Source organism: Balaenoptera borealis (genome assembly GCF_965194805.1).
Source record: "Balaenoptera borealis genome assembly, chromosome: 19".
In the NCBI taxonomy this organism is placed as follows: Eukaryota; Metazoa; Chordata; class Mammalia; order Artiodactyla; family Balaenopteridae; genus Balaenoptera; species Balaenoptera borealis.
In genome coordinates, this window is record NC_138878.1 from 28,380,199 (window position 1) to 28,389,137 (window position 8,939).

The following is an 8,939-nucleotide window of genomic DNA, read 5'->3' on the forward strand; positions in this document are numbered from 1 at the left end:
TGGCTTGTACTTTAACTCTTCCCGGCAGCCACAAATTAAGGCACAGTCAGTGACTGCCTGCTACCTTCGCCTCGAAAGTATCGTGGTCCCGGCTCACTTTCCACTCGTCATAGTTCCTGTGCTGAGAGTTCTGAGTCCCATTTCTAGAGTGGAAAGAGAATTCTGAAGTTTCTGCATATCTTCTAAAACGAAACAAAATCAAACCCCAAACAAACAAAAAACAAGACCCCAAATAAAGCAGGTCAATTGAACTGTGGCTAGTAAGATAAATCACAGGATTTCTAGGATGGATGGCACTCCAGAGCCTGTCCAAAGTGATGCTTCTCTCCACCATATAATCTCCAAACGGTGGGCACTGAACGTGTGCTTGGATGCCTCCCGTGACGGAGTGCTCACTTCTTCCAAAGGCAAGCGACTCCACCTTTAGACCTCTCTGATTGCTAGGGGAGTCGTTTCCCTATAACTTCCACCTGCTGGCCCTGGGTTTAACCCTTGGATCCTCACAAAAGAAGCTACTTCCCTCCAACTGTAACAACCGGGCAGGTATTTGAGGACAGGGACAACTACTCCCTCTCCCTCCCTTTCACCACGCCCACGCACCTTGGGTTTTCTCTTCTCTGGGCCAGGCCTCCAGCCCCAATGCCTTTAAGTGTGTCTTAAGAGACTGATTCCAAATCATAGCTCCTGGAATTGCCTCTGGAATTCAGCAGCTGCTAGGGACATCAACGCTAATTGCTTAAGAGGCCACAGGGACACATTTCTTCCCCTCCCAGCCCTTGACTTTCTCAAGTTTCTTTGATCCAGTTTGTAACGATCGCATCCCAGTGAAATGCAAACATTCACACTGTTTCACTGCCCCAGAGAGACCTGCCCGTTCTCCGCACCAGAGAAGGCCATAACCCTTTGTGATCACTTAGGAAGGTGCCTAAGGGCCACTAAAGCAGCTGTGGCCACGCACAGCCAGATGTCAGGGTGGATGGTGGAAGGAGTTAACCTCTGTTACAGAGCGTCACCAACCAGTGCCTTTACGGGCCCACCTTGAGGTCCCAGTGTTTTACTTGGCCCACCCAGTGCTTTACAGATCAGGAAATTTCACATAAAAATCTAGGTCTCTGCAGAGAAAACAAACTTACTGTTATCAAAGGGGAAGGGATGTGGGGGGAGGGATAAATTGGAAGTATGGGATTGATCAAGATGCACATTACCATATATAAAATAGATATACAACAAGGATTTACTGTATAGCACAGGAACTATATTCAGTATCTTGTAATTAACTATAATGGAAAAGAATAGAAAAAAAAATTCGGATAACTGAATCACTTTGCTGTACACCTGAAACTAACACAATATTGTAAATAAACTAAACTTCAATTAAAAAAAAAAAATCTAGGTCTCTGGCTTCCCATAAAGCTTGGGGAGTTATGTCTGGCCACCCTGAGTTTTGGAGAGGGCAGGAGCTCTCCAGTTCACTCCAGACCCCTTATTTCTTGACGACCGTACTCACTTCCCTCTGTGCTGAGCCTCTGTGGTTTTTGAGTTTGCAACCATGGCCCTTGGCCCTTCCACTTCTTTGTCACCAGTGTTGACCCTGCGATGTGGTGCTGCCTGGGAAAGAGTTATTGCTTTGCCTCTACATGGGGCTTTCCATGTGCACTGACCTCCCCAGCCATCGCTGGCCCTCTGTCTGTATTCCTACCTATGTCAGTGTTGCCAGGTGATTCCTGACCAGGTCAGGTGCCTTTGGTCCATCCTCCAGGTCTAGCATTTGAACCTGACCAGATGTTCTGCTGAAATAGGCAGGAGGGATGGGGAAAGAACCATGGGTTACCAGGCTAATCTGAGTGTTAATTAACCAGTTGCCCTGAGAACGTGTGGTCACGTGCTTCTCTGGTGGAGGCCTGGGAATCTGAAGGGCTGTTGCTGAATCTTGTTCAGCGCCATCTTTGGAAACAATACATTTACCAGAAAGGACTGTATGAATTTCCTAGGGCTGCTGTAACAAAGTACCACAAACTGGCGGCTTTAAACAACAGTTACTGTCTCATGATTCTGGAGGCTGGAAGTCTCAAACCAAGGTGTCTGCAGGGCCTTGCCCCCTCTGAAGGCTCCAGAAAAGAATCCTTCCTTGCCTCACATCTTCCTGCGTTTGAAGGTAATCCTTGGGGTTCATTGGCTTGGAACTGTATGGCTCCAATTTCTGCCACCACCAAGTGGTTGTCTTCTCCCTGTATGTGTCTATGTCCAAGTTTTTCTCTTCTTATAGAGACACAAGTCATAGTGGACTTGGGCTCACCCTAACGAACTCATCTTAGATTAATTACATCTGCAAAGACCCTCTTTCCAAATAACTGCACATTCTGAGTACTTGGGGTTAGGACTTCAACATATCTTCTTTGGGGGACCCATTCAACCCACAACAAGTACCAAGATCTCTTCCAATTCTAGCCATTGCTGTCTTCAATCCAATGGCTGAAGGATGTCCTCAATGACAAAGGCAATTGAAATGTTGCCATGAATGACCCAAGACTAACAGTGCCCGTCAGCTACTCTGGTCCACCCAGAGGTCCTTTAAGGGGCAGACAGGGATGCCAGCTGCAGTGTTTAATCCCATTTAATCTGTATGATGCTGCTCCGGCCGGGATGTCTGTGCACGCCTGGTGCTAGATAACGCACCAGCCTACCCGGGCAGTACGAGGTTGGGTTCCAAAGCTCAGGACCCTGAGAGTTGCCATGTACTTTTTCTTCCCTAGAGAGGAGTAAATATTCTGAGTTGTTCCAGATGGAGGCTGAAAGCTTTCTGGTGGCTTCTCCTGATCGGGCTCAGGTGAAGGACCCTGGACCTCTGGTGGTGTCTGAATTGAAGGTTGGTCTTCTTTCCTTATGTGACACAGCCTCAGACCAAATACATTCAGTTCAGATGATATAATGATATTTGGATTTTTTTCCTAGTACACTAGTTATAAAAAAAAATGAAAATCTGACTGCTATTGGAATGGCTTTATTAGTGGATATTGCGGACAAGCGGGAAGCCACAGCTTAGCTTTCCTTTATGATTCAAGGGGAAAAAATAACTGGTTTGATTCAAGCTCTAGAATATGAGCTTGATTTTTTTTTCCAGTTTGGAGTTCTGGTTCATGTCACTGAAGTATTCCATTGGGCAAGACTGAAAAGCACTCTTGTTCTGAGGAAAGGAATTTATATTCCTCAGAAGTTGTCAATAGGGTGTTGAGTACCCAGCACATAGTAAGCACTCAAAACACCCCCACTTCCCGCACCCCCAAACCCCCATCCAAACTGCACCATCCAAACTGCATTAAGAGCTATCATTTGACCACACCTGGGATGAATCAAAGAGTGTCCCTTCTCTACTTCTTCTTGGCTGCCTTTTCGAGGGAGAATGAGCACCCGTCTCTCCTATTCTCCCTGGTCTTACCTCTGCCTCTCCCCATACATCTGCAAAATGGGTGTCCCAGGGCATGAGGACAACTTAGGCAAGTTCTTTGATAAGCTCTGAGATCCTTGGGAGAAAAATACCAGATTATATCCACCTGAGTCTCTAGCTTTCCCAAAGCTCAGACAATAATGTCAACTTTCAAGGAAATTATATTTGCATGGGATATTACACTTTGCAGGGTTTTCTCTCCCTCTCAGTCTCTGTCTTTGTCTTTCTCTCTCTCTCATGCCCACTCACACGCCTGTGGTCTCTCTCCGTCTCTCACACACACACACACACACACACACACACACACACACACACACACACACTCACCACATGAGTTTGGCCTGAACTGACTCACAAAATTTCAGTAACATTACGTAAATGAAGTAACATCACCATTTTACAGATAAGAAAACCGAGTCCCAGGGAGGGTAAGGGATGTGGCAAAAAGTCAGAGGATGAACACAGGGATCAGAAGCTAAGTGTCCTCACACTGGCATTCTTCCTCCTGCATTACCGGCCTGCTTAGTGGGCAGTGAGCTGAAGCAAAAATGGAGGGTGGGATGGGGAAGTCTTGAGCTCTAGGAAGGGCCCCTCCTGGATTCTTTCCCATGCTGCCACACTCTGCAGCCTTTTCTGCAGTGTGCAGAAGTTCCCACATCCCCCATCCTGCTCAAATGTGCATGGAAGACCTGGCCCCAAGCCTGATTAAGCTCTCTGGGAATAAACAAGTCTTTTCCTCCCACCCCCAGATCACTCCATCTCCCCTCTCCAAGATGACCCCACCCTAGAGTCCCAAGCATCATTGCTGTCAATGGACTGGGGCTGGGGGACCTCTGCAAGAACTCATCCATAAACACACAGACCATGGCTGAGGAAGTATGGGCCTTTGGTGTGTGGCTCAAGGGCTGCCATGTGAGGGATCAAAGCAAAGGAGGTCTCCATTCAAGGTCACAGTACCACTTCTACCCTTAGGTGGACTTCACGAGCATCCTGAGCCCTCTCCCATCTCTTGTCGCATCAGCTTTCTCCAAAGGCACTGTGTGGTAGACAAAGCCATGATGATGATTTCCTTTTAGAGAGGCAGAAATTGAGCTCAGAGAGATGGAAGTGGCTTCTTGCTGGCGTGTGGGAATCAGAGTTGACCTATGAGTTAGAGGACTTGGAACACTAAGCCAGCTTGGTCCCCAGAACTGTGGGAACTCTGCCCCCAGAGCTGGATCCAGCAGTGACTTCACCTCATGGGGTCTCAGCTTCCTCATTTGTAAAGGAGGCCTAATGCTTCTTTTGAGACACTGCTAGTAGGATCCAAATAGGTAGCTTCATTTTGATAGTACCTTGAGAATCATTAAAAAAAAAAAACAACTTTCTGGACCCATCATTCAAATGATCTACTGATTCAATGAATGAATGGAGACAAAGTTAAGGTATATGTGTGACTATTATGAGTGAGCTCAAGGCAGAAAACAAAATCATTCTCCAAAAATGTCCTCTGAGGGTCAGGACCCATGATCTGGTTCCTTCACTTCTGAGCCATTTATGGTTTACGTTTGAATGTTCCCACAACTGTTCTGCATTTGCCAACATTTCAAGCAGGCATTGCAGGGTGATGATGGGGAAAGGGGCAGTTCTGGCAGATTTAAAAGCAGCTTACTAGCAGGTTGGGTTTCTGTTTACACAGAATTTAAACAAAGAGCCAAACTGTCACTGGGGAAAGTGACAGTGCTTCTCTCTCAGGATTTCTGTGTTTTGTTTCTTCACCAAGCAACTCTGAGGTTGAGAGTATTCAGTTACTTATTTGTCCAGAAATATCATGGCAGAGTTGAGGAGATAATGCGTGGCCTATAAATGTGGCAGAATTTGGATGAAGAGGAAATGTGCTATGTAAAGACAACACTGATACGGTATGATAGGGTTGGGGGATTATTGAACAAATGATGGATTCTACTGCAGGTTGAATCTATTGCCTGAGAAAACACCTTTGTTCAAATAAATTTCCTGTATCGGAAATCCGTTTTAGTCTCCTAAACTTTTCCCTGTTCATTTTATTTGACAAATCATTTGTTCTCCTCCGCCCTGTGTGTCTGAAAGGAAAGTAACCCTGAATGGAGTGAAAAGTGATTTCAGCAGGCCCCGTCAATGCTGTTCATAAGGCCTGTGTTTACCTTTCAAAGGAACTTGCTTTTCCGTAACAATTGTGCCGAGCACAGAGATTTTGCTTCAATTATCTCAATTTAATTTGGAGAGCCTTCTAGTTTAAAACACTGACAAGCAGGTGATTGAATCTAAGAAACCTGGAAAAATTTGCAAGTTTATATTATGAATGTTTTTCACTGAAGAAAACTCTGTGTGTGTGTAAAATAAATTTAGGGGAAACTTCAGGCTTTTCTACTATAGAGAAGTGGATTACAATTCAGCAATGCTATTCAAACAACCACTTTGGAAGGGATTCTTTCCTTCCCCCACCTCCCCAAATTATCCAAATAATAATACTCCCCAAATGAGTTCCCCAAATTATCACTCACTTGAACTTTCTCCATCGGACACATATGCTTCATCTTTCTATATGGCAAAAATGCATCCAACAACTTGTGAAGCTATCTACTGGGAAAATCAGTCTGGGTTAAAACTTACTAATGTTAAGAATAAGAAAGTATATCATTAAGATTGTACAGACATCAAAAGGATAACACAGGAATATTAAGAACAAATTTACTGGGGGCTTCCCTGGTGGCACAGTGGTTGAGAATCTGCCTGCTAATGCAGGGGACACGGGTTCGAGCCCTGGTCTGGGAAGATCCCACATGCCGTGGAGCGACTAGGCCCGTGAGCCACAACTACTGAGCCTGCGCGTCTGGAGCCTGTGCTCCGCAACAAGAGAGGCCGTGACAGTGAGAGGCCCGCGCACCACGATGAAGAGTGGCCCCCACTTGCCACAACTGGAGAAAGCCCTCGCACAGAAACGAAGACCCAACACAGCCAAAAAAAAAAAAAAAAAAAAAAAAAAGAACAAATTTACTGTAATAAATTCAACAACTTAAGTAAAATAAATAAATTCCTTGAAAAATGCAACTTATACTGACTCCACCAAATGCTAATGAGAATGTAGAGCCTTTAGGGTTCTTATCTATTGCTGATGGGAATGTAAATTGGTACAGCTACTTTGGGAAAAACGTTTTATAGTCTTATGCTTTTGGTGTCAAGTCTCAAAACTCTTTGCCTATCCATAGAGCCCAAAGATTTTCTCACACATTTTCCTCTGAAAGTTTTATAGTTTTGCATTTTACATTTAAATCTGTGATCATTTTGAGTTATTCTTTGTATAGGGTGTGAGGTTTAGGTTGAAGTTCATGTGATACTCTGCAAGTAAATTAACTACCTGGCAGAACAAAACTCAAAACTCTGTTAAGGATGATAGCCAAATCTAGACACTCAATACAGTGGCATCTATAATGTACAGGATATAGTACAAAATTACTTTCATAAATAAATTGTACACATTTGTGTACAAAATAATTTGTATAAAGAAACGTGAAGAAGGAAAATGTGACCTATTACCAGGAGAAGAATCAGCCAATATAAATAGACCCAGGAATGACAGAGATGATGAAATAGGAAACAAGGACTTTAAAACTACTATTATAAGTATATTCCAGAAGGTTAAGAAATCTATGAACATAATGAGGGAAACAAATAAGGATTTCTCATTAGCCAAATAGAAACTAAGAAAAGAACCAAACGAAAATTCTAGAAGCAAAAGTTGCAGTATCTGAAATGAAACATCTGCTGTGCAGATTAGATGAAGAAGAATCAGTGAACCTGAAATAAGAGCAACAGAAATGACCAAAATTGAAGCACACTGAGAAAGACTGAAAAAATATCCCACCACTTGAGGTCCCACTCAGTGACCTGTGGGATAATCCAAGCAGTCTAACATATGTGTAATTGGAGGAAAGAAAAGAGAAATATGAGGGGCAGAAAAGTTATTTGAAAAATATAATAGCTGAAAAATTTTCCAATATGATGAACTCTAAACCTACAGATCCAAGAAGTTCAATAAACCCCTAGAGGATAGCATAAAGAAAATCACACCAAGGCAAATCACAAAATTTCTCAAAAATTTCTCAACGGTAATAAAGAAAAAATGTTAAAAGTAGCCTGATGGTGAAAATACATTATATACAAGAGAGCTATGAAAAGAAATATTTCTAACTTTCATCAGAGACAATAAAAGGAAGAAGACAATGGGATCTTTAAAGTACTGAAAGGAAAAAAAAAGTTAACCTAGAATTCTGTATCCAGCAAAAATATTCTTCAAAAAGGAAGGCAAAATAAAGACATATTTAGACAAAAGAAAGCTGAGAGAATTTATTGTCAGGAGACTTGCACTACAGGAATTGTTTAAGGACACTCTCTAGGCTTAAGAAAAACGATGGAAAGGTGGAATTACAAAGAGAAATAAAGGGTGCCAGGGACAGTAAATATGTAGATAAATAGATGTTTTTTTCTAAATTTTTAACTTGACTATTCAGAGCAAAAATGATAAAAGTGTCTTGTGGGATTTAAAACACATAGAAGATATATTACAATAGCACAAATGATGGGATGGAGTGAATTGGAAGTATATTTGTAAGGTTCCTATGTTATAAGTGAAAAGTATACTATTATTTGAAAGTAAACTATATTAATTTAAAGATATATATTGTAAGCTCTGGAGCAACCACTAAAAATAAATAAGTACAGCTAAGAAGGCAAAAGAAAATAAGATAATAAATTACCAAAAAATATTGATTAATCCAAAATAAATCAGGAAAGGAGGAAAAAAGATCAAAGAAGATCAAAGAAAGTCAGACAAGATAAAAAAGCAAGACCCAAACAGACCACAAAACACTTATTTAAGAGATGCATATTAAATATAAAGTAAAAAGATAGAAAAAGGTAAACATGCAAACACTAAGAAAGTTGGTGTGGTTGAAGTGGATATGTTAACAGAACAAGTATTACTGGAATTAAAGAGGAATATTCATGATGATAAAAAGGTTATTTTATCAAAACTATGTAACAATTGAAAATGATTATAAACCAATGGCAAACTCCAGACAAACTGACAGTTGCTAAAACCACAATTACAGTTGGAGATTTCAACATCCCTCTTCAATAATTAATAGAACAAGTAGACAAAAAAACAGTAAGAATAAAGAGGACTTATACAACACTATCAAATAACTGGATCTAACTTATGTTTCTAAAACATTACACCCAACAACTGCAGAATACACATTCTTTTCTAGTACACATGGGACATTCACCAAGATATATCATAGGCTGGGCCATAAAATGAGTCTCAAAACATTTAAAAGAATTGAAAGTTTTAAAAAAGTTATCAGAGGAGGATTTTTTCCCCCAACCTAGAACCCAGGCCACGACAGAAAAATTTCCTCATAGTCTTCCTTTACCAGAAGATGAATTTTCGCAGTTCATTCTTTTACTGAGGGTG